This window comes from Scylla paramamosain, chromosome 1, assembly GCF_035594125.1.
Source record: "Scylla paramamosain isolate STU-SP2022 chromosome 1, ASM3559412v1, whole genome shotgun sequence".
In the NCBI taxonomy this organism is placed as follows: domain Eukaryota; kingdom Metazoa; phylum Arthropoda; class Malacostraca; order Decapoda; family Portunidae; genus Scylla; species Scylla paramamosain.
In genome coordinates, this window is record NC_087151.1 from 32,407,693 (window position 1) to 32,435,192 (window position 27,500).

A 27,500-nucleotide genomic window follows, 5' to 3' on the forward strand; every position below is an offset into this window, starting at 1 on the left:
ACGATTCACTTTCTTGTTTGATGAGGGAGGAACAACGAGAAGGGCTTGTTGAGGCGTCCCACTCCCGCCCCTCCCCCTGGCCCCACTCCCGTCACTCCTTCGCGGCCTCTCCCCCACGAAGCACGATCTACCTCATCTTTCACTCGCCCCAATCAAGTCTTACCTGTCTAATCCTGATCTAATCTCAGCGAAGAGCAGCCTCACACACAGCCTTCCTCTTACTTGGCTTTTCTTCATTGTTTTCGCTCTCTCAGCTTCCTCTTCCTTTTGTGAAGGAGGGAAAAAGTTTAAATGTAGCACTTAATATGAAGGCACACGGCCGCGGCGCATTATGGCCAACCACACGGAAGGCTGTAGCTAATGATTCCCAGATGAGAGGAAGGACAGAATAAAAAAAAAAAAGGCGTGGAGTCAACACTTATTATACGTACAAGTGTATGGAACCCATGTACGGAGGCAAGGTTAGCGGATGCAAACAGCTACACACACACACACACACACACACACACACACACACACACACACACACACACACACACACACACACTTCCTGGTGGTCACAAAATGAGTTGTGTGACGCCAAATAAAACACAAAAGGGTGGGCGCCCTGCCTTGCCTCCGCTGTAAGGACTCTGCTTCCAGACTCCGGCGGGGAGCTTCACCCTTTAGGGCGGGATGGGGCGAGGTAGAGCGGGACGGGAAGGGGGTTGGGTGGGTCAGGGCGGAACAGAATTGTAGTTTAGCACTGAGTAAATGCTTATAAGGGAAAGATTTGCCGAGGCAGAAGCAGGGCTGAGGCTTAGCGAGGCGGGAGGACTCGGACAAGCTTAATGAGGACGTGAAGGCGGCTGAGCGGAATATAAAGCATCGCCCAACACCTGGAACACCTGGGAGCCTCGCCGCGCTAATGGTCTGGGACGATTAGGAGGCAAGGAATGAGAGGGACGAGTGTGGGACTGCTCGGCTCCCACGCAACCACGGAGCTGCGTTATCGACACGACTGGCGGCGCTCAGAGACAGCAAGACACCGCGACATGGGACCCTACCTAGACATCCATAACCCTGAAGGCAACCCCCATCAGCCTTCTGTGGCCTAGAGACAGCGCCTCTTTTACTCCACTGCGTGCCTTCCCCCTCCTGCCCTCCCATTCCCCGCGGGGACCACCTGGGTGTGGCGTCATCTGGCGGCGACGCAGGACCACAGCCTCACGCGGCGCCCATCACAGTGACACATTGAACCATTTCACGCTACCCGCCAGCCGGGACGCCGCTCGCTCACCGTTACTCGCAGTGACTGAGCACCGCTGACTACTGCTCGGAGTAAACCACATGGAGGGGGAGAAGCGGACAGGGAGGGCTGGTGGATCGAGTTTGTATCTTTCGACTTTCAACTCATCCACATCATTATAATGCGATATCTATACACGCTCATCCTAACAAACACGTTTTCTCCTTGTTTTCTTGTCACCGCGGCGTCGCGTCAACACTGGAGGGAAGGCAAGTTTCACTGCAGGAAGTGCGAGTGTCAGTGTGGTGGTGAGTGTTGCGAGGAGAAGGGATGCCAGGTGGAGAGTCATGCCCCCGGGTGCCTGCTGGGCGTGCATGGGTGGTCGGCTCGGCGGCACGGAAGAGCGGCAAGTTGAAAGGACGCAACAGGTGAAGAAGAAAGGAAGCTGCGGCCAAACAAACCTGCCTGACATCGCTCACTTTCGCTCACAAGCTTGTCTAATAAAACAAACTACAAAATAACCAGCTGTTGTTTTTTTTACGTCTGTCACATCAACTTGTTCGCTTCCGCCAGTCGCCCTTTCACCTGCAGCATTTCCAGCCGGAGTTCAGCTCGACAAAAAGGAAGGGCTGCATTACCGGTCCAGTGAACACTTTAGTGCCGCTTTCCTGTACTACACTTTCCTCATGCGACATGACGGTGAAATTAAGACTCCGCGTCCTCTTCCCCCGGTCAAGAAATTTCTCACATTGACATCTGGAGAGCAAGTGGAACGTGTCTGGTCCTTGCGTGTTTTTGCCATCCAGGACTGCTGTTTTGTGGCGAGAGTCACCTGGAAATCTGGCCAGCGTCAATCCTTTGCTCTAAATTGCGGCCCAGCTCAATTTTTTTACAACTCGAGCGTATTTTTACAACTTCATTTCGGGATGGTGAGCAACGAACGAGTGGAATGCTTAAAGTGAAGCGGATGACCTTAATTATTCACTGACGCCACAAAATGGCCGGGCATTGGTGACCTGTAGCCTGCTGTACTACTGACCACAGGGACGCCAAACCTGAATTTCTTTACGTGACTCCCGGGGGCTGCTGGAGCGTCTGAAACCTTTATGACGTCACTGCCTCGGTCCGACCTTTCAGGGCAAGCAAACACATCACCGCCGCTCCTCAGCCAGCACCGAGCCACGCCACTCCATGCCAGGATGTGTGTGTGTGTGTGTGTGTGTGTGTGTGTGTGTGTGTGTGTGTGTGTGTGTGTGTGTGTGTGTGTGTGTGTGTGTGTGATGGACAGGGAAGTATCACGAAAGGAACGCGTAGTACATAACGCAATCTAATTTAATCTAACCCAATGACTTACAAACCTCATGAACCAAACAAACTAAACCAGACATTTACGAGTATTCTGGCTCACAAATGACGAAAATGACGACCTGGATTGTTCGAGGCATTAAGTGACATTGTGATATGAAGCCAGTTCAAAACCACCGAGAAACATGCGGCCTGAATGGAAAAAAATGTGCATCCTACTCTAGGGAAGCTGATCTGACCGCTGCCGCCGCCGCCGCCGTTAAGTCTACTGCTACAGGGTTCGGCCACCACTCTGTCGCCTCGGGAAGGGCAAGCAAGGCTGCAAGGAGAAGGGAACGGAAGCTGGAAAGTATTGCCTTGGGAAAGGAATACGTCAGCTGTCCGTTAGGGAAAAGAGAAGTTGAAGTAAGGGAAACTGTTGGCACAACTTCTTCAGAGAAGTGATGCAGATGTTAAAGATTCTACAAAGGAAAAACTGTAATGTTTTTATGCTTCACGCTGCACGTATTGAAGTGACAAGGAAAGAATAAAAAATCAATTATCAAACACATATAGATGAATGATCGAATAGAAGAAAGAATACTCACACACACATACACGCAATTTTCTTTCTTGCGTGGTTTGAAGCTGAAGAAATATCATTCTCGTCTTACGCAACAAGAGAGAAAGGGATGAGAGTGTGCGCCACATATTCTGTTATGAACTTTCTCGCGAGAAAACCTGGGGTTTGCAAGTCAAGAAGATTGCTCACGGTGAGTAAGTCCAGGGGAAGTGTCCACAATCACGGCAGCACAGATGGATTGTGCAAAGCCCAGATGAGGAGATCCACGCCAGTCGAGGAGAGAAAGTACCTCATGAAACAAGTACCTTGTGACGCGATCATTTATAACAATGTCTCCCGCGTGGAACCATTCGACGCGCGGCGAGGCCACGCCGATCACGGCCAGTAATTAGCCAGTTGTGGTGTTGGTGGTGAGCCAACCCGTCATCATCTGTCTGAGCATAATGTTCTTAACGTGTCATACTTTACAGGAAGGCTGAACATTCTTCTTTTTATAGTAGTAATGTTAACTTTCTCACCGTCGTCCCCCATCCTCACCCGAGCTGAGGTAACCAACGGAGAGAGCCGCCAACACCCGCACCGCCACAACCACGCCAGGGCCACGCGGCGCTCGTCTTGGCCGCCACCACACCCACCTCGTTCAGCGCCTCCGGTCACCACCCCCGACGCCGCCTGGCCGCAGTGAAAACAGAGCATTTCCTATCACAGCAGCATCAAGGCTATGCACCGCTGGCCTGCGGCTCTCTGCTGGCCATTCTAATCATCCAGTTAGTCTGTTCCATGAAGACACCCAAGGAGAGACGAGAAGCGAGGCGCCCTAGAGCTTCTTCTTTCCACGTAATGGATTCAGGTGAAGGGGATCCTCTCACCACCCACTCATTACCCCAACTTTCCTCTCCCTCCCTCGCCTCCATTCCTCTCTCACGTCCGTCTCCTTGAAGTGTGCAAACAGCGAGGTGGCATCCGTGTGGGGAACGCGGCGAGTCTTCCCACATCCCAGCACACCCGCGGGTTGGGGGCGCCAGGCTGGAGGGAGAGGGCGCAGCTGTCCCTAATATCCTCATCTAGCAATGCACACGTCAGCATTTCATATGTTTATCTACCTGCTTGTCTGTCAGCACTTCTGTCCGTCTGCTTACCTTGCTGTCCGCCGTGTTTACTTTGGCTGCCTGTCTGCCTGTCCGTCTGTCTACCTGTCAGCCTATCCCTCCCTGCGTCCATTCACCTGTCTGCACGTACAGGATCCAATTATAGTTATGTCGGCGCTTCACTATTCCCTCGTCGTGTGCATCTTTGCCTTACTCGACTTAAATTACTGACTGGCAAAATAGAGAGACAGAAAGAGAGAGAAAAAAATAATGTTCTACCTTATCCTAATTGCTGCAGGGGAAGGACAGATGGGGGAAGGGCTGGGGGTGAGGGAGGGAGAGGCCAGCAGACGGATGCCGACCAGCAAAGGTGCAGTGGTCGGTGCTCCGGCAGGGGAAGGGGAAGGGGAAGGGGAAGGGGGTAAAGTGAGAGGAGGAGGTGAGGGGGGGAAGGAGAAGGACCGCCAGGACGAGAGTTCGGTCAGACGAGTCCTGAGTTACTCCGACTTGTGATGATTAAATTGCTGAGAAAATAAGCGAAGAATGATGGTGGGAGGAGGAGGAGGAGGAGGAGGAGGAGGAGGAGGAGGAGGTGGTGGTGATGGACCAGGAGGACCAAATGAAAATGGAAGAGGAACATGAAGGAGCAAAAAAGAAAGAAAAGGATAAGGAAAAGATGTGGAGGCACATCCGCGAACGAAGAGCACGAGCTGGGACAAGGAGGAATAACAGAGACAGACACACACACAGACACAGACGAACAAACAGACAATTCACTAGCAGATGCATGACACTAAAGAAAAAGAAGAAATTAACAACAACAACAACAACAACAACAACAACAACAACAACAACAGCACCAGCGTCAGCACCTTCGTCAGGCCAGCAGACCGCGGTGCAGCAGCGTTCCGGTCGCTATGGTTACCCGCGTCTCAGGGTCAGCCGTAGCCTCCAGCGGCGCGTCGGTCCCACATTCCGCGTGAGCAGACTTGGGATTAATCAGGTTACCGAGTTAAGACTGCGACTTCACCACCACTACCACAACGCGTGTCGGTAGTGGTGGTGGAGGTGGTGGGATGGGGGTGGTGGAGGTGGTGGTGCCCTGCCTCCTTATCCCCCCTTCCTCGCCGTCGGTCATGAGTGCAAACACACAGAAAATCCAAAGTGGCGTTTGTCTAAGGCCTGGAAAAAGACTGAGATAAATAAGCCACTTTCCTTTTTTCCAGGTTATGGTTGGATGCACGGTCATGATGGAGACTTAAAAGGTAATTTCGGCGACCTTCGCTCGTTAGGGGCGGGAGGGTGATGGGAGGGTGACGGGACAAGATCAGCGCGGTCGGGGGTGTGGCTTGGCCTCTGGTGATGTTTACGTCGTCTGCGGCGGCGGTAAGGTGTCGCAGCGGCGTGGGGTGACTGCAGTGGGTCGGTGGGTGGAGGGGTAATGGTAGGGAGGAGAGTGGCGGTGGCCGGTGGGTCATGTTGCAGGTTTGTCGGGGAGGCGGCTGGCGGTGAGGGTGAGGGTCGCCACTTGTGTTATGCTTCACTGCTGACACAAGTTTGGGATGGCCAGGGGGCAGAAGGCGCGGCCGAGAGGAGAGAGGGAGGGGAAACAAGGGTGAAGGGTAAGTTGGTGGGACACTGATGGAAAAGGGAACAAGGTAATGAGGGCTCCGGCATGGACGGGGCTGTGATGAGACGGTCGGGGGTTGGGACAGACAAGGACAGACGGCGGGGAGACAACCTTTAGGAGTTGTGGTGTGTCGGGATGGATTAAAGTCCCGAATCCTTGCAGACACCCTTGCGGGAGACACCAGACGCACCCCTCCCTATCCAGACGGTGTCTCCGTCTGCTCCGGCGACTCCAACATTTGCTTCGTCCCTTTTGTCACATAATGATAATTCGATGCGACTTTGGGGAATGATTTACACTGTTTGCTGAAGTGCGTTGGCCTGAGTAATAAAGCAGGCAGGATGCAAGTGTTGCAGTGCAGAACCTTAGTTAGGAGGCGCCAAAACATATTACTTCCTTGTACGTATAATGCATTAGTCAGGGTAGCGTAAGGAATGCAGGAAACATTTTGTCTTGAGAGTGAGAGAAAGAAAAACAAGGGGATGTGAAAATATGAAAGAAGCAACTAAATGAAGTTCAATGGTCACAAATCCTCGTAAGAAGAGAGAAAGAAAAAAGAATATGCTTTCATCAGGTACATAAAACTGCAGCTTTTACTGAGTCATACTGATGGTTGTTAGCGTGATTGGCAATTGCAGGCGAAAGTTGTAGGCTACTCAAAAGTATCATTGAAAGAAGCGAAGCAAAAAGAAATAGATAAGATGAAAACATAGTAACGAACCACTGACTCGTTAAGTTAATTAGTGAAAATGAATTTGTATCGGAATAATGGTAATTTTTTACATCAATACGGCATATTGATTGAATACGTGGCGGCCAGTGACAGGGAGAGCTGAGATGAAGCTGATGCAGGTCTGCGGAAGTGGTGGAGTGTGACGAGGTGACAGGAAGGAATGCATGGCAGGGGGTGGGGAAACCAAGGTGAGGCTGATGCAGGGGTGTTGGAGTGTGGCGAAGTGACAGGAGGGGAGTGCATGGCAGGAGGGACGAACGCCTGCTGCTCCCTCGCCGTGCTGCCTCGTGCCTTGACACCAGCGACAGGTGTTCAACGTGTTCCAGATGTTGACTCCTCTCTCGAAAGATATTAAAGGTGATAACAGTAATAATAACAGTGATGATAATACATGACGATGACGATGATAATACATGATAATACACCTGTTCTGTCGAGGAGAGCAAAATGTTACTTTTTCTTGTGTGGAGGATGAAGCGGAAACAGCAAACATTTTTCTCTGCTTTTCCGCCTGTCTCTTCAGTGCCTCAGTGTATCATTGAGTACATGTGAGGTGTCATACGCACAACACTCCTCAGAATGTCGAGATGAGCAGAATACTAATCCCTGCGAGGACGATGAAGTGTGAAAGCACAATATTCTTCTTTACATTCCCACCTGCCTCCTGAAAATCTGAGCCTTATTGAATATGTGTAAGATGTCATGCGCAATAAATTCATCGCAATGTGGAGAAGAGCAGAATACTTGCCTTCTTGCAAGGTGAATGAAGTGGAAACATAATATTTTCTTTACTCTCCCACCTGTCTCTTAAAAAAATGGAGTATTATTGAGTTTATATAAAACTGTCATGCGCATTACACTTATCACAATGCCGAGATGAACAAAACACTTGCCTTCTTGTTAGGTAGATGAGGAAGAAACAACATTTTCGTTTTATCTTTTACCTTCGTCTTTAAGATCACCAGTGTATTATTGAGTATAGGCAAGCTGTCATGCGCAGAACACTCTTCGGAATGTCGAGACGAGCAGAACACTTTCTTGTGAGGTGAACGAGGTGGAAACACAATATTTTCATTACTTTCCAACCTGCCTCTTAAAAATCTGAGTATTACTGAATTTATATTAAACTGTCATGCGCATTACACTCTTCACAATGTCAAGGCCTGAATACTTTCTTACGAGTTGAATTTTTTCTAGTATCTGCCTCTTAAAAATCTCAATCTTATTACTGAGCATTAAACTGTCATGGGCAAGATACTCTTCATTCACAACACAAAAAAATAAATAAACGCAGCTCTCCTTCTCTATTCACCACAAGCAGCAGCGACTGGCAGACTCAGGTGTTCGTACTAGCGAATGAAGCCAAGTGTCCTCAGCAGCATTCTTTGTTCTCCCCTGGACGAGAAGTGACTGCCAATGCTCAGCTCATGACGCACCAACATCTCATTATAACGCCTCCAGAACGCCACAAATCGCACACTGAATCACCTATAATATTCGTACCTACATAACTACGATACTTGGACCCCGCCTCCTCCCCTCGTCAGTCTCCTTGAAGGTGATGTAGTTACCTGCCATGAAGCACGCCTTTATCACCTGAGATACCTGTGTACTCTAAAATACGACCTACTTCACGTCCATTTCACTGCATATTTGTTCTCCTTTTGAGTTTACGCTGTTAATGGTCAGTGTAAGATTAATGGTATGCTACACACACACACACACACACACACACACACACACACACACACACAAGGTCCCATCTCAAGGCAATCCAAGGAGTTGCATGAAGATGGAGGGAAAGGAAAAGAAAAGAAAGGTAAAGGTGAAGGAAGAGAAGGGAATGGAAGGAAAGGGAAGGGGCAGAGGAGGGGAAAGTGTGCGTTGGGGAAGGTTTGCTTGCTTCTTCCTCAACCACAGCTTCCCCTCCGCGTGTCTGTTGGGAGAGGGAGGAAACCACTGGGGAGGGGGAGGGAGGCAGAAGGTAGAATGAAAAAAAAAAAAAGGTAAGGTATTTTTTCCTTTGTAATAGTGAATATATGATTATTATTTTTTCTAAGATTTTATTTGCCATGTCATTTTGTCAATTCATATTTCAGTCCACCGGCTAGTATATTCTAGTCTCTCTCTCTCTCTCTCTCTCTCTCTCGCTAATAATCTCTCGCGAGGTGTATACACTGCTTCACATTCCCACGCAATCATAAATTTATTAGCCAGTCTCTCTCTCTCTCTCTCTCTCTCTCTCTCTCTCTCTCTCTCTCTCTCTCTCTCTCCCTATACACACCCAAGGCGGCCTGCACCAGATAATTGTGTGACTCATTTGCATAAAAGAATACGGATGTTGAAGTTGAGTAACTTAGGAAAGGGAAGTGAGGGAAGACGAACAAAAAAAAGGGGGAGGAGGAGGAGGAGGAGGAGAAAATCAAGCTAAATGGAAGGAAAACAACACAACAATGAAGGGAAGGAAGGCGGTAGAGGGGAGAGAAAAAAACAGCAACAAAAGGCAAGGGAGGAACTACAGTGCCAGCGAAAGGAAGAAGCAGGATATGGTGTGAGTAGGAAAGGATTCGTAAGCACACGTAGTAAGATAAGGAAAGGCTGGCTAGTTAGCGGAGGTGGAGGAGAAGGAGGAGGAGGAGGAGGAGGTAAACAGATTGAGGAGGATACACGTAAAAGTACCATTATCCACTTCCTCTCTCAGTAAGCCACCCTTGTCCTTAACCTTCGCGCTGGTCACTATCATACCTCCTCCTCCTCCTCCTTCTCCACTTCCCCGCCGTGTCCCTCCCTTCCTCCCTACCTGCAGGACGCCGCGGAGTCAAGGCTCTTGGAATCACCATAATCCACACCTGCCTAATATTTCGATGCCATGACGTGCATTCTCTCTCTCTCTCTCTCTCTCTCCCTCTCTCTCTCTCTCTCTCGTCTCTCTCTCTCTCTCTCTCTCTCTCTCTCTGCTTCGTGTTCCTTCATTCAGTTTTTAGAGGGAGAATTGAAGGGTTTAAACAGATCAAGTGGCGATGAGAGAGTGCGTGCAAGTGTGGTCGAGTTCGTGTGTGTGTGTGTGTGTGTGTTTGTGTGTGTGTATGTGTGTGTGTGTGTGTGTGTGTGTGTGTGTGTGTGTGTGTGTGTGTGTGTGTGTGTGTGTGTGTGTGTGTGTGTGTGTGCGTGCAACCGAGCATTCTCCATCAGGTGCGGGACGAGGCGGGGCGGAAGTGGGGGGTTGGTGCGACGGGCGGGCTGGTGTCCGTCAGGGGTGGGGCGTGTGAGTTTCCTGCCCGGCCAGCGAGCAAGCGTCGGCCTGTCACGTTTCATTTGCCTTTCCGAGCACGGCGGGGCTGAGGATCCCGCAGGCAGGCAGGAAGCAAGGGGTGAGAGTGGAGAGGAAGAGGCAGGGGAACGAGTGCTGAAGTGCTGAAGTGGAGGAGGAGAGGCTTGGGGAGGAAAGACTAAATGAAGCAAGCAAACGGAAGGGACCCTGATTGTGAGTCTTAATGGAGCGGCGAGACACACAGGTGGCGGCGGAGACACACGTGGAAGCTTCCTTAATGGAGCGAGGAGGTGCGACTAAGTGTGAAGTAAACGGGTAAGAAATGGGTGAAATTATATAAATAATGTATGTGTGCTTGTCTTAATTTTGTTTTATTATTGCCTTTCCTGCATTTTACTTTTTTTTTCTATTCTTAGCTTAAATGTAAGTAAACGGGTAAGAATTGGATGATATTATATAAACAAAGTTGTTGTTGGTTTTAATGTTGCTTTCTCATTTCCTTCCTCGCATGTTAGTTTTTATCTTTTTTTTCCTGGCACGGATGTCTCTCTCTTATACTGTATTATATATTTTTAAAGTTTTCTCAGAAATTTTATTTGTACTATTTGGCTATTTACATCTGTGTTATGTTTTTTACTAGCGTGAATCTCTCCTTCTTACTGATTTTCTCTTTGGGACTTTATTATATGACGTTACTTTTTTTTTTTCATCTGCAGTGCTGAGGTACGGAACAGGCGCCGCGCCATGACTGTCTACACACCGGGAGCTCCGTCTCGCGTTGTCTCACGCAGCGCCAAAATAATCCTGAGAACACGTGCAATACCTACACCAGCATCGATTCGGCAAGAGGATGACGGTAATGACAACATACAAAATACGACACGGTGTAAATCAGCGGCTATAACATGTCATTTCCTTCGATAGTGACTGTCATCGTCGCCTCGGCGGTGTCAGTGGCGTTAGCGGAATGCGGAAGGTATGAGGAACAGAGCTGATGAAAGACTGTATATCGTTGCCCTGCGGCTCCTCCCTTCCTCCCTCCCTCCGTCTCAAGCTGTATTCTTGAACGCTGATACAACAGCTTCACGTCTTCACTTCCTCGGCGTGGCAGCGTGGGAATAATTACCCTCCGTCACGATGAATGGTGTGCAGTGGAGCAGTGCCTGTCAGCAGCCACTACACGTGGAGGGCCGCCCATCACCACATCCTCCCCAGGGGTTGTCGCTCCCCACCAGGTCACTGCCCTCGTACGGTTCACCAGACCCTGATGTTATATTGTATGTTTAGCTGTTCCATCCAAAACTTTCTTGACGATGGAAAAATAAAGCGCATTCCCTGGTAGAGTGTGTGTGTGTGTGTGTGTGTGTGTGTGTGTGTGTGTGTGTGTGTGTGTGTGTGTGTGTGTGTGTGTGTGTGGCAGTGCAGCAAGTCACACCGCCTGGACATATGGTCAGCTCCTTCAGGGTTGTGGCGGCGCTGGTCACACGCGGAAATATCATGTTACTCCATGGAAGTGACAGAGTGAGGCTGAACAATGGTGGCCTTCGGTGGGAAGTACTATTACGGCACCTGCTGTCTCTGGTTTCTCCGAGGGAGGGTCTCTATGTACACTACGTGACAAGAAGAAAAAAAAAAAAAGGGAGAAAAGAAAAAGAGAGACGATACGTTAGGAAAAAAAGGCGATGGTCATAAAGATAATTACCACTGATGATGATGATGATGGTGATGATGATTATGATGATAATGGTGGCAATGATGACAACGATCAAACTACTACTACTACTACTACTACTACTACTACTACTACTGCTGCTGCTGCTGCTGCTGTTGCTATTACTACTACTCCTTCAAATAATAACAACATCTTTCTGTCTCATACTTTGCCCTCCGTACATCGATCTTTAGCAATACTAATTAAGGACTTGTAACTTAAATTAGTGTTACGAGAGAGAGAGAGAGAGAGAGAGAGAGAGAGAGAGAGAGAGAGAGAGAGAGAGAGAGAGAGAGAGAGAGAGAGAGAGAGAGAGATGTGGGGAGAGAGGAGTTGATACACCTATTGGGGATGAAGAATTACCTGTTTGGGGATGGCCAGTTTACCTTTTTCTCTCTCTCTCTCTCTCTCTCTCTCTCTCTCTGCTTACTTATCTACCTTCAGAGAGAGAGAGAGAGAGAGAGAGAGAGAGAGAGAGAGAGAGAGAGAGAGAGAGAGAGAGAGAGAGAGAGAGGGAGAGAAAGCAGAGACAAGCTATAACATTCATCATCGCTAACTAGGCAAATTCTACGCTAGCAAGACGAACACCCGAAAGTTAGAGGGAGGGAAAGAGAGACTGTCACGCATCTCGACGACAGTATATAGAGCAGCAAAGTACTTACAACACTGCCGAGCTTTTGGAAACGAGGCGGTGATAGCAAACAATAAGAATAATGTAAAAGTGTAACACTGAAGGAAGACGCGAGATGGTAGTAAGGATGCAGTAGGTAGGTTTCGGATCCGTTGCGAGGTGTTTAGTTATAAGCGAGTCATTACCACAAGGGGAAGTACAGGGTAAGGCCCGCTGGTCACTCTTAAAAGCTGGATTTGCCCTTGAGTGCTCGATATGGGATCTAATTCAGCACACCTTTCCTACTTCCTCCTCCTAAGCGGTTGTCAGGAGGATAAGGCAGGAAAGTTTCTAGCAAGTGATGAAACTGCTGGCATTGCTTACGCTTCGTCATTTACAGTTGTGTGTGTGTGTGTGTGTGTGTGTGTGTGTGTGTGTGTGTGTGTGTGTGTGTGTGTGTGTGTGTGTTTGTCTGCAGCTTGCCTAACCTGAACATAATTTGAGTACAAGTCAGACTGGGCCCGTCGCGGTTCATTGACAGCAACTACACCACCACACCGGGAAAAACTCGACAGGCATTTCGCGCATAGACGCCACGCTGCCAGCCGTCCCTGCTGTGTCTTGGTAATGCCTTACTTAGCACGCTGGAGTGTTGTAGGGAACGCCCTTACGCCACTCCCCGCCACACACTCCAGGAAGCGAAGGGTGTTGCGTCCTCACACCACCGCCTGGCTCTCATCGCCTTCGTGTCTTTAGCTGCATCGAGTTATAAAAGAACTGATACCAGGAGGACTATTGGTTGATAGCGAGGATAACTGAACTCACACAGCAGCTTGAAAAAAATATAATAGCTATCGGTAGAACAAGATAAACTATTGCTATTTGATGAGAGACACATGGCCAGTGTCAAACATTAGTACATGAATACAAACTAAATACTAATTCACACCACAGTCCTTTTTTCCGCACAAGAGTAAGGGAAGCCATCTTTGAAGCGACACGAGCCTCTAAACTAGACAAAAAAAGTACCGTAAATGGAAAGGAAAAGACTATAATTTGATCATTTTGATAGCTCTTCTTACCACAACCTTCTTGCTTCGTATCGTTTACGAGAGAGAGAGAGAGAGAGAGAGAGAGAGAGAGAGAGAGAGAGAGAGAGAGAGAGAGAGAGAGAGAGAGAGAGAGAGAGAGAGAGAGAGAGAGAGAGAATCATAAAAAAAACAATAGAATGAAAGTGAGAAACATATGGAGAGCTAAAGAAAAATAAAAAGAAAGAAAAAAAAAACAAACACAGACACATTAAGGAGAGCACTTATCCAAACCAGGGAATCCGACGAAGGACGCAGATACCGTATCGGAGGATCAGGAACCCCGCGGCGACTCAACTCCTACAGGGCAAACCAGCGAGTAAAAAAAAAAAAAAAAAAAACCAGCCTTGCCTTGCTACCGCTGTGCGCGAAGTTTAGCAACGGAGGGAACACGACTGGGGGTACAGGAGGAGGGAAGAGTCAGGGAAGGGCGAGGGAAGCACTAAAGCCGTCTTGACCCCATTAATGTCACCCAGCTGAAGGAACAAGTGTGTGTCTTCCTCCAGGATTCGTCCAGGAGCGATTCAGGACTCCAGACATCCGGTTGTCCCGCGTTTAATTGGTTCGTTCAGGTCGTTAATTCCTGCGTTAAGAGGAAGTTCGCGGGAGGACGCTGAGAGGCGCGGCGAATGGAAGTGAACGTGTCGTGGGGATGGAGGGACAAAAATGTTGATTTATATGAAGACTGCCACTGCTTCTTCTACTGCTACTCTTGATGATGATGGCGGTGATAAAAGGGTAATATTTTTTCTTCCTGAATCAAGATATAAAGAATCTCAAGGACGAACATCAAAGAAATGCGTAAGTCTGGCGAGCCAAGTAAAGACAAGTGGGAGGAATTGAAGGTCGACTTGAGGAAGAGGAAGGCGGTTGTTTATAAATTTATTTACATAATAGTCAGTCTCTCTCTCTCTCTCTCTCTCTCTCTCTCTCTCTCTCTCTCTCTCTCTCTCTCTCTCTCTCTCTCTCTCTCTCTCTCTCTCTCTCTCTCTCTCTCTCGCTCGCTCGCTCTCTCTCTCTCCGGTCACTCCCAGGAGGCAGTGAGGCGTGCCGAGGTGTTGCTGTGAACTTAGTGACCACTTAATTAGGCTGAGACGCGGGCAGCGAGCACCGAGCCGCCACGGGAGAGTGATTCGGGCACGTCTGTGTTATGCCAAAAGCCACTCTCGCTTAGTTCAGGGAATAAGACATCTTCATCTGAGAAAAGAAATAATAATGTTCGTACTTGGCAAGGAAATCCATTTGCAGCGAGCTAAGTGCGCTGTCTCTTAAGGCGAAAACAGCAACTTGACATGACGCATTGACAGGTTAATTAGGAAAGTTTTCGTGTAGCGAGAGCACGGGAAATAAATCTTTACTCTGCGGGCCGTGGACTTGGCGTGTATTGTTTTCCAGACTTGGGTGTGGGCGGCGTTTCAGCGTACGTAGAAACTGAAAGTGTTACGTCAGCCGCATCTAATGTCAAATGATGTGCCTTGAACAATAGTGTTTTTATCTTAACAGTTTTACCTGAAGAATGCCGCGTCACCAGACCAGTGGATCAGTGGAGCGTGCTGTTCCGCGCGCTGGCCATCCTGGACCGCACTACGAAGAGTGAGAAAACTCCTCTCCCATGCATAATAAATCACCTCTAATGGACTTCTTTGCTTCCATTAATGTCACATTTTTTTCACCGAGAGCAGCAATTACAACGAGCCAGTCAAGCGAACTGCGTGGGGCTAATGAAGACTATTATGCTATGACGCAGTAGGCTTGACGGCGGCAGGAGCAAGGGGAAGACACACCTCACTCTGCAAAGTTACCTTCCACACCACACCGCTGCCTTGACCCTCGCGGCCAGGTGTCTCAAGGTAAGGCCGACGCACATCGCTTCGCCCATATAAGGACCGTCCGCCCTCCTCGCTTCCGCCCGCATTACAACCCAGGGGAGATAGGGAGGGGGAGGCGCCCTCGCAGGTGTTGCCCGGTTAAGGCACGCGAGGGCATTAAAGCCACACCTCCACAATTTGGTCACATATGGACAAAGAAGTGCCAAGCGAACAAGAATCTCACAACGAGGGAAGCAAATAACAGGGACACAATAAAACTGGTTCTTCGATGCTTCCTCCTGAATTAGTATTACGTTTAAAGCAGCCAGTTAGAACAGAAAACTGAGCCTTACAGTAAAATTTCTAACACACGAATGTTAATTAATGACGCCCGCAGAAAACAAGACACGTCAAACCTTTAAGTAATAACGGAAATAATCCAGGAAACAACAGATGCGCAAATTACAAGGCGTCCCTCTTAAAAACCATTGGAAAAAGAAAAAAAGAGAAGGCCAAGACAAAGACAGAGCTGGCGGAGGTAAAAGATCATCCCCTGAAGCCCCTGTGGTGAGTTGGGCTGGAGGGGCAGGAGGCAGCGGGGATTGGTATCTAATGGCCAGTAACGGGACGAGCGGAGACCCTGAAGAAGGCGGTGACGGAGAGAGGGCAGTGAGGGTGATGACGGGCACAGTGACGCAGAGAGTTCTTAATGTTGATAGTTAATGTCACATATGTTAAGTTCTTTTTAATGCTGATGCCTGGAATAAAATGTGATGCCACGTACTACAAATGACGCGCAAGAATGGTGATAGTTATGACAATGCTAATGATGAGAGTGACGCAAATGAGTTTCAGAGATGGCGGGAGGAGACACATGGTTTTGGTGTGGTAGATAACTGGTACTTTCAAAAGACAAGAAGAAAAAAAAAAAGACAGAAGAAAAAAAGGAAGAAAATAACGCGTAGTAGTGAATGGCATCAGTGATTCCTGCCTCCACTTGTTCTTCTACATAAAAAAAAAAGTATAAAAGTAAAAAAAAAACTTTCCTAGTCTTTTAAAATGGACCTCACGTTTGTCTTGGAGTCTGAAAAAAGTAATCGATGTATATAATTTTGAAGTAGTGTTTGAATGGCGATTTAATGGTTGTGTTGACTTTTTTGCTTTATACCTTTACGATCTATTGCTGGTTACGGAACTTGAATGATTTCTCTTGGGTGTGGACGTGGACACCAGACTTTATTTAGAAAAGATGACAATGCGATAAAAGCAGTACATATTTGTCTTCCTCTTCCTCCTTCCCGCACATTTATATTCCATCTACTACTATCACTGCCATTTACACTGACTAATAATGCAAACAATTCCACGCTACATAGAAAAAAAAATCTTTCATATCCCCGAAGACAAAGAAGCAACCACCACCACCAAGACCACCACCACCACCACCATCACCAATAACAATGATCAGAAAACAAAACACATCACCACTTACACCACCAAGCAAAAAACAACGCAGCAAAGCCCGAGTGACTGCGACAAGGGTGACTCAGAAGACTGACTTCGGTACATACACACATATATGGCTGGATTTCTGCTACACTGATGACAACAACAACAACATCAACAACAACGGCAGCTGTGCACGATGAATCAAGGCCGCTGCTCTCTTCTTTCTATATACGATTCCCCAAAAGTGTCCCCTACCACTCTCGATGTGTTGTTCCTCCTCCTCCTCCGCCAAGAAAGGGAACCTGTGCCAATTAAAGACTCGTTGTCATGATAAACGTTCCTCCTGTTAGTGTTTGGACGCGAAGGAGGCAAAATAATTGTCTCCGCGTCCTTCGGTCCTGTGTCGTTGCCAAGTCATCACGAGCGATACTTCGTCACCACTTCGGAAAGCAGGAAGACAAAGGATGAGCGAGCAAAAGGCGGCAGCGGTGACGGTGGCAGCAGCGTCCTTGGTGGTAAAAATATGGAAAGAGTTGCTTGTTTCTTGTTTGCGGTGATGGTAGTGGTGGTGGTGGTGGTGATGGTGGTGGTGGTGATGGTAATGGTGATGCTGCTTATGATGATGACTGGTGCGATAGGACTTTTGTTGTTGGTGGTGTTGTTGGTAGTGATGGTGGTGGTAGTTCTTGACAGTGGTGGTAGTGATGGTAATGGAGCTTGTTGGGGTGATAGAAATGTTTGTAGTGATAGTAATAGCAGCAGCAGTAGTAGTAGTAGTAGTAGTAGTAGTAGTAGTAGTAGTAGCATAATAGATGCAGCAGTGACGGTGAAAGTGGAGGCAACATTAGTAGCACATCGTTACAGTACAGGTGACGGTATGGCAAACACTAGTAAAACAAGCAGTAATAGGATTGGCGGTGGTGGTGACGATGACTGTGAAGGTGGTGGCGGTACAGGAAACATTATCACCGCACGTCTTGTCCCACCCAAACACTCGTCCGTCCACGCCGCTCTGTTATCGGGAAGGGGAACGAAAGGGGAGTGCAGTATTGTGCTGGTGTTGGTGTTGGTGGTGGTGGTGGTGATGATGATAGTGGTGGTGGTGGTGGTGGTAGTGATGGAGCAAAGCTGATTAATGTAGCTAGATGACTATGATGATGATGATGATGATGATGATGATGATGATGATGATGAGTGAATAAAGGAAATTGGTTGTAGGAGAATGTTGCAAAGAGAGAGAGAGAGAGAGAGAGAGAGAGAGAGAGAGAGAGAGAGAGAGAGAGAGAGAGAGAGAGAGAGAGAGAGAGAGAGAGAGAGAGAGAGAGAGAGAGAGAGAGAGAGGCAGCGTCGCGATTCACCTCTGGCGATTGAGGCGGTGTTGCAAATTGCGTACTTTTTAGGAGGAGGAGGAGGAGGAGGGAGGGAGGGAGGGAGGGAGGGAGGGAGGGAGGGAGGGAGGGAGGGAGGGAGAAAGGAAGGAGGTGGAGGGAGGAAAGAAGTGGAAGAGGAAAAGGAGTAGACTGAAAAATTATGAGGAATTATAAAAACAGCAGATGAGTAAAAGATGAGAGAGAGAGAGAGAGAGAGAGAGAGAGAGAGAGAGAGAGAGAGAGAGAGAGAGAGAGAGAGGAGAGGAGAGAGAGAGAGAGAGAGAAAGTAATAAAGTAAAAGAACCAAATACCAGCACGTAAGGATGATGTAATGATGACTTGACCTCGCACGCTGCAGAGAGAGAGAGAGAGAGAGAGAGAGAGAGAGAGAGAGAGAGAGAGAGAGAGAGAGAGAGAGAGAGACTCACGCCCTGGATTGCGGACACACTAAACGCGACACCAAAGATCAAACATTTATGAAAGGAGATGAGCTATTGTCCACACCGCCCCTCCTGCTACTCCTCCCACCCACATCATACATTTGTGTTTGATTATTTCTTCTGACACACACACACACACAATGGACATACGCAAATATTATCCTATACCTTTCATAATGACCTAGAATAACAGAAGCTTCCCCGCCCCATCTGCTAAGCCCACGCAGCACACACAGTCCAGCTTCACCTGACACAATGGAGACACTCTCACTTTCCCTTCTCAAATGGTCGCACGCACTCACTCACTCACGGAAATCTCATGTATCCATCCTCTCACTCAGTCTATCAGTTCTTTCACTGCTATAGCTTATCAAGTTCAATGAAGTCCCAAGGTGTAAGTTCGGTGGATGTTCGATGTGCAAGGGAGAAAGAAAGATCCAAGGAAGATCAGATTCAGTGAAAACAAAATTGAAGTCCTGCGAATTCTGTCTCCACTAAAAAAAAAAAAAAATAAATAAATAAAAAGAATTGTAAAGATAAAAATTAAGGTAATACTAAAGATAATTTAAAAATATGCCTCTGAAGTTAAAATGAGTGACTGAGTAGTTGGTATCTTTCTAATAAACGCCTGTGGTTTTATCTTTGTTTAAATGAAGAGCAACACGTGCCATAATATCATGAGAACTCAAAGCAATGGAACCACTCATGCTTCTCTCAGTAAGTAAAAAACTACCTTTAACTCAGAATTCGTGTATTTTTGCCACCGTGCTTTGCTTCCTGACTCCTGCAGTAGCACACACCCACTCGCTCTCTCTTTCTCCCTCTTAGACACCCTTGGGCCTCTGTCCTTATCACTCACATTCAGGGATGCTAAGTATAACATTTGCGGTGGCGGGTTACTCGGGCATGCCAATTATGCCTCACTGCAGCCGACCTTTCGTCCTGCTAAAATATCGGCTAATGCAGACTTCTGGGCTTTTGTGTGCAGTTAAAAATAAATAACATGAATAACTTGAAGAAGGTCTACTTGGTAAAGCGTCTATAATACGGTTTACTGCAGTGTGTGTGTGTGTGTGTGTGTGTGTGTGTGTGTGTGTGTGTGTGTGTGTGTGTGTGTGTGTGTGTGTATGTGTGTAAATTTACTTCGGCCAAAGTTTTCCATAGTCATAAGCACACGTCAGTCTATCGGCCATCCAACTCATTAATATATACACACGAAAACAAATTAATGCCAGCAATTATAAACACACACACACACACACACACACACACACACACACACACAGCACCACGTCTCTACCACGGCGTACTCAGCAACACGCCAGCAGGGTCTGGATGCAGGTGTTGCAGGCCCATGGGGCAGGCGCGGGAGAAGTGAACCGCGGCCTGCACTTGACTATGCAACGTACGCTGGCGGTGAGCGCTGCGGCGACCCGCAAGGCTCATTGTTGACCCACGCCACTGCACACAGGGCGAATCGGGCGCCGCCAAGCTGACCTGCCCCGTGGATCAGTGATAGTGGTTTTGTGTATACGTTCAGCCCATACGACTCAAGGGATGGGGAGCGGGGGATGCTGTACTTGTAAGGTACTGTGGTGGTGCTCGAGACGTAGTGTCCTCCAGGCCTGTTGTGACAATGACATGAAGCGCTGTGACTGCGCAGTGTAATGAACAGACTGAGGAATGATGTCAGACTGTGTGGCGGAACGCAGGGAACAGACGAGGTGAGATCACGGCTATGAATCTCACTCACCCAGCCTCAACACAATGCATCACCATCACGGGGAGGACGTTTCACTATACAATTTCTCTTTAAAGCTAGCTAGATTATGCACACACACACACACACACACACACACACACACACACAAACAATGAATTCGTCTTAAAGCTATACAAATACAGTTGCATGCAAGATGTGCAGGGCATCCACACCCACGTATGTTTAACTCAGATTTTCCTAAAAGTTGTTAGTATCAGAAATCACACACACACACACACACACACACACACACACACATTCAGGATATATATATATCATTCCATTCATATATCATTCCATTCATGTGTCCATTTACCCAAATTTATATATCACTTTGTGTGCGTGTGTGATGTGGTGTGGGGCTTCCCTCCCCGCTTGGACCTATGGCCTCCTTACTGCCTGTAACAACACGACCCAGAGGGCCGGCATCCGAGGCACGCACCTGCAGCACGCCGGGCCGCTGCACTCACGCCGTCTGGTGGGTCTGGTGTGCCCGCGCGCCGATGACACCTTGCGACACACCTCCGTCTTGACGCGGCTCACACTGCCTCTCCGTCGAGCGCCTCACCAGCTCCCTCCTACAGACACTAAACAGTTTACAGTCACATTCGACAGTTCCAGGACGAAGCGCGCTTCCTCTTCCGTGCTGCACAGCGGTCAGCGGGCAACTGACTCCACGGTCTCGCTGACTCGCTGTCTCACAGAAAGGCTGGGGCGGGGCCGCCGCCACCTAGCGGAAGACCAACAAACTGCGCGCTGCCCCGTGGAGTTAAAAAATTTGTTAGTAAGAATCCTGAGCATACGGGCTAGTGAGCTGGAGGCGTACACGGGGCTGGCGAGGCTGTGTGCCGGAGGTGGGTGAGGTGGGAAGGGCGGCGCCGGTGATATATCGGATGCTAAAACTCTACTTATGACTGACCCTTACCCCTTGAGAATATGTTCAGGCGGCTACGGATGATAGACCCAACGTTTCACTTAAGAATTTTTGTTTCTCTAAACACAATCTGAATATATTTTTCTCGCATCTCTATCAGGTCGTTCGCCTCCAGAACCTCAGCCACGCAGCCCAGCCATGAGATGCGAGGCGCCTCTGCCCCACTCCCACCCATCACAATGGAGGACTTATGTTCGCTTCGTTCACCTGCTTGTCTCCCGGGCGGTGGATATGTTCACTTAGTATTTGGGAGCAGAGCAAAATCAAACACAACTTGTCTACAATTAAAAGAAAAATGGACACTGGCAGGCAATGTCATGTGCCAAGCTAATGGTAGATGGACAGTTAAAGCAACAAGTAAGTAAACTAAGAGTGGTAAAAAACAAAACAAAAAAACTGAAGGCAGACTGAGAAACAGATGGAAACATAAGTTCTGTTAGATGGAATGAAATAGACAGGCAACCAACAGAGGTCTTTGTTCTGCTGGGGAATAATAAAAGCTGCTGCTGATGATGATGATGAATGATAATGATGATGATGATGATGGTGATAATGATGATGATGATGATGATAATGATGATGATGATAGTGATGATGATGATGACCTCTTACCATAGCAAGAATGACAGCAAGGTGACTGACGACATATATCAGGTGGTCAAAGCACACTAGAATAGAAGTGTTCAGCTTAATACCCGAGTCTGAATGTCGTCCATCATCTTGAGTTGTGTTATTTCCCAGTCGCGGAAACAGGGCTGGGTTGCTGTAAATACGCCAGGGAAAGAAGGAAGGAAGGAAAGAAGGAAGGAAGGGAAGGACAGCGGGGCGTGGTCTCCTCCAGCCACGTGCCGAACCTCCAGGGAAAGAAACTGTTTTCCATTTAGGACATAGGATGAAGTGTCTTGTGAGTGACAGCAGCAGAAATATCTCGAACATTTACGTAACTCTCGACGTTAAAAAATAATAATAAATAAACCTGCCCGTATAAGTCACTTCAACATTTCACACACACACATACACACACAGAGTCACTGAATATGAAAATAAATAAATAAATAATTAAATAAATAATAAATACTGGCCATTAATAACACGAAACCCTTACATCCCTCTTTCCTTCTCCCCTAACACCTACACAATTCCTCTTTCCTTCACGACTCCCCCCACGCAGTACATAGTTTCTAAACCTCCTACACTCGCGCCACACACGAAGCGTCTCCGGAGAAACCCATTAACAGGCAGTGATCTTTAACCCTCCCCCGCACGTGCTGTGAGGGCTGGGAGGGAGGCTGCGTCGATGGTGTGGATGCTGGTGTGGATGTGGTGCGGATACTGTGAGTCGAGAACGTGTCGCAGAATCAAACACCATCTTCCCGGACCACCTGTGAGTTAAGAGGCGCGTATCAGGCGTGTTGACGTGTTGCCCAGAAATAACAGGTGTTAAGGCGAGCATTAGCATGAGAGCAAGGGTATCAACTCACCCGCCGCGCCCCAGGCCCATGTTCGCTGGACTTACTTACTTTGCCGCGACCGAGAAAAATTGTAAATCCGTATCTTATTAATCTATAACGGCGTGAACAGCGTGCAAGCAAAGGTGGATTTTAACAAGCCGACTCTCTCATCGCTCCAGTGAACTGTGAATATCCCTCCATCAGTACAAACGAGTAATAGCCCCATGCGGCCTGGAGGTGCGGCCCTGAGTAAGACGTGGGTGAGGTGGAGCAACCAGGGCCGTGCATAAGGAGCGGCAGCCTACCAAGCCTCGCCTGCCTCCCCTCTCTCGCTACTCAGGCAGAAGAGAATTCCTTGAAAAAAAAAAAGGTGATTAACCTCATCAGATTGCATTTCATTTACCATACCTTATAAAGGATCGCTATTTATACCCTATTGTTAGAGTACTTCATCCAAGATGGGTCGCTATTAGAAGTACTGTTTTTCCTCGAAATGTTTGTCACTTAGCCCTCGTCATTTTGAGTCTTATAAGCACACATGTAATTTTATCTCTCGTGACACGGATCATGTATAGGTGTCTACTTCACGAACCAGTCACTTTCAGCCTCGGTCCCGGTGGTCATGTGCAAGACTCGAAGCTTAGCATTTGATCCCAGGACACAAGCGAAGGCCATCAATTTCTGTCGCTGGGAGAATCTGGAGGGCATGCCTCTATTCTCTATGCATGATTCTTTAGGTTTCATTCTCGTATTCCTATATATCATCCGGTACACACTGTAATAAACCGCAAATTGCAATAATCCTGCATATTGTAAGATACTGTGTTTGACATAATCTTTACCAAGCCTACCACGTTATGCTTCGTTAGCTCTCTTTCATTAATAGTAATGAATACGATAATGAATGCCACCGAAGCAGAAAATGTGGAGATAATAAACATACCTCCAGAAAGCAAGGATTCAGACAAGGAGTTGCGCCTCAAAGATCTCGTTCCTGGCTGCGCGAAAGTGGTTTTAGAACTTGTAATGTTGGCATATGTGAGAAAAATCTAGAAATGAAACTTTCCTTATTCAATACAAATTACGCCCTTGTCTTACAAAATATAATGCTGAATATTCTAGGCGATCTGATACGCGAGGCAAGACAAGAAGACTCACTGGTTTAAATGAAGCTTCGAAACTCCAGGGATCGACAGCTATGTGACACTGAGTTATGCTGACGAGGTAATGCAAGACGGAAACCGAAAATTCTGTTGAAAGTTAAGAAGAGAAATGCGAGGAATGGTACAGATAGTGCAGAAACTGGAAAGAATCTGGACGTGTTAAGAACAAAAGAAAGAAAGAATTGCGAAGGTGTACAGATGATGGGAATGGCATTGATGTAACAGAGAGAGAGAGAGAGAGAGAGAGAGAGAGAGAGAGAGAGAGAGAGAGAGAGAGAGAGAGAGAGAGAGAGAGAGAGAGAGAGGAGGGGGGAGTCAATTTACTAAATAGAAAACAATGAACATAAGGAACATAAGGAGAGAGAGAGAAAGAGAAAGAGAGAGAAACACACACACACACACACACACACACACACACACACACACCGAATCTTGAGTGACTAAACAACTCAGGAAAAGGTTTAATCTCCAGCCTCAAGGTAAGCGCAGGTCCAGCATTACCAAGGTAGACTAAGGACACTTTTCCCCGTACACCGTAAGTTTCCTCCTGGTAAATTTCCTTTACGGACATTCCAGCAACAAGGTTTCCCCCCTGAAGTAATGTTCCCTGATGAATTACGTAAAGTTTGGTTTGTCTCCGAGAGCTCAGTATGATGTCAGTTATTCAGAATATTAAGGAACCATTGTGGGTTTAATTTACTTCGGTGGAATGTAATTAGAAGTCTTTCCCTGGTGCTTGTTCGTATGCAGGAGAGGAATGAATAAAATTTAATTAAGTGAAATTTACTTTTCCTGGTGTCTGATCGTGTGCGGGAAAGGAATGAATGAATGAATGAATTATTGATTTTTAACACTTTCAGTACCTAAGGGAATTTCAAGCTTCATAAAATCGCTACTTATTACTCAGAAAAGACCAAACAGAGATATAATAGTAGCGAATAAGTAGCCAGAGATAATTTGTTGACACCTTCAGTGCGGCAAACCTAATCTAACACTTAATGCTTGTCATGACATCCGGAATAAAACGTAATTGGTGTGATAGTGCTGAGTGTTAAGGCGCCGTGCAAGAGAAACATTTGAATCACTTATTGGTCACTATTATTCACTATTATTAGTATTATTAGTACGTACAGGATTTACAAGACACGAGCTAGTTAACCTTTCTGATGCTGATAATTTTTCAGGTAAAATGTATAGAAGAGCGATTACAAAATATAGAATAATAATAAAAAAAATACAATAACAAGGGGAAAAAAAAAAAGGAAAAAAAGAGGGAGAGGCAAGGACAAATGGCTGTTTTAAATATAAGTGGCTGGCAACCAAGTGGATTACCAACTGCGTACCGAGGGTTTGAATACTCGGAAGAGATCAGCGGATGGAAGTGGCCAGGAAATATGGATGCGAGTGGAAATAGCACAGGAGACAAAGAGATGAAGAGGTGGGTGCCTTTCTTTATCTTTACCTGGCATTCCTACGTGACCGGGGAGGCAGCAAGAAGTGTATGTATGTGCGTACTCACAAGGAAGAGACCACAGGAAGAGCCACTCCTGCATCTGAGAACCAAGGAGTGAATACGAGATGACTGAACGGGTGGAAAAATAGAATGAGACACCTGGTGAGAGAAAAGAGAATAGAAAAGTACAAATGGGATAAAGGGGAAAAAACATATGGAGAAAAACAAAGATAGGAGATAAAAACTATGAAAAATATAGGTAAAGTGTGATACTGTTCACATATCACCGGATGACAGCAAGGAATGTAAGAAATAAACGGTATAAAAGAGGATCACAGCTCACTCCATGCACACTTGGCGTCCTGGAACCTTCTTGTAGGTGGGGAATTCTACAGAAATATTTAGGGAAGTGTATCATCATGAAGGGGAAAGAGCAGAATATTACTGACAAGAAGAAAAGAAGCACACGCAAAGAGAACTGTTGCATGAGAAACACACACACACACACACACACACACACACACACACACACACACACACACACACACACACAAATACATACATGCATACGGACAGCGTCAATGATAAAGCATAAAGAGATAGCAGTAGTTTGACCATGAAGAAATGCACCATATACACAAAGAGAAGGATGAAGGATGGCAAGCGAAGGGTGAACGTGAGGGCATGAACCTTAATTGGAAAGATATACGATATATCATTAGTTATCCAGTTATAAGAAAGAGTTAGTACTGATTGTGGCATAAGTGGCTCGTTGTTAAGGTATGTCTTATTCATCAACACGAATCGTAATACACACTTATATACAAGAAAAAGCCAGCAGGAACTGAGGAAGCAGCGCTATTAATGAGTTGAGTGAGGCGATGACGACACTTCTTCGTGTGTATATTTAGTGTCGTGGAAGCAATTTCTGGAATGGAATAGCAAGAGGTTCTTCAAGAAATACTCTGACATGATCTGTGAGATCTTGATAAGATTACATAACGTGATGATGGGTGTAAAATGTTGTACTAAGGTGTAAGATGTATCATAATAATTTCGGCGCGCGCTCGCGCGCGCACACACACACGCACGCACGCACACACACACACACACACACACACACACACACACACACACACACACACACACACACACACACACACACACACACACACACACACAAACAAACATATGGTAAGAACAGTTCAAAGTCCGACTAAATTTGAAAAGAAAAAAAAAAAATTTGATGTTTGTGAAAAAATTGCTGGAATATACTTTTCTGGCAGCCACAAGTAGTTCTAACGTGCTACAATTCTGGTGGGGAACGTTCATCATTTATTCCACTAGCGTGCAAAGGGCGGCTACTTAATGTAACATAGTGATCCCGTGCGGGACGGGTTTCTTTACCTGCCTGGAGGACTGATACGATTAGAACAAGTCTTACGAGTGAAGGTAAAAACCCGGACTTCACACAATGATAGCGTGCAGGCAGAAAATGAATGGTGTGAGGGGAGGGGAGGTAGGTGACGGATTATTACCTAATGCTTGCCATCAAAACCTTCACAAGAGTCTTTAAGGAACATTAAAGCAAATCTTCTTCATGAATTGCAACGTGCATCAAATAACAGCTAAAATTTAGTGAAATTACAATCTATTTTTTGTATTAACCTTAAATTTTTAAAGATGGAACCCTTCACCAATCTCACACAAATGACTATAATACCAGCCGACTGGTAAGTGTCAACACAAGGTGAATTATTCCTGTATAAGATACAGGATAATAGAAGAGGATGTTTGCAGGAATTTTGAGCATACAACGCAGTATATAGAAAGATAGATAGATAGATAGATAGATAGACAGATAGATAGATAGACAGATAGCTATAGACAAATAGACAATAAATATAACAGATTACCCTAAAAGAACAAATAAAACCTTACGCTGCATTACTGCTAACATCATACATCCACTGCGGTCTTTACTCGTCCGCTGCCATCTACATTCAGCGATGGCACTGTGTGGTCTCTTTTAAGTCACTCTGTCCTGGTGGAGTCATACACTTCTTGTACTGCTTCTTTTGTGCATCTCCTTTACCAACCTACAGTAACCGGGCCTACCTTACGGGCACGGAGAACCTACCGAGGCTACATCCACCTTACGAACACAACACCTTATAAAATCTATAGAGAAAAGAAGTCACGAATTCTCAGCCTCATAAAATACATTAACATTCATATCAACATTAATTTCAAAGCTTTCCAGACTAAAGTAACCAAGAAATGTTTTACAGCTTCCTGAGTCAGCTAGCAGTTATGTGATCTCACTGGTCGTCACTTGAAGCTTGTTACTCACACACGGACAGCTAACGACCACTGTTTTCCTTCGCTAGGTGACTCAAAGCTCAATGACGAGATAAGGCACATAATACGTCAACTCCTCCTTC

General features: G+C 46.8%; 1 protein-coding gene across 8 annotated transcripts in view; it reads right to left on the reverse strand.

Moving 5' to 3' along the window:
- Positions 1-27,500, reverse strand: part of LOC135104149 (uncharacterized) — a 156,874-nt gene that overhangs the window by 77,048 nt on the left and 52,326 nt on the right. For 2 of the 8 annotated variants that reach the window (XM_064011267.1, XM_064011210.1), the window contains exon 1: positions 20,498-21,013. The exons of 5 other annotated variants lie outside the window; for them this stretch is intronic. The gene's annotated coding sequence lies outside the window, so the exon portion shown is untranslated. Of the gene's footprint in view, positions 1-20,497; positions 21,017-27,500 lie in introns of those variants that run through there. One more of the 8 variants, XM_064011275.1, reaches the window with a different exon arrangement.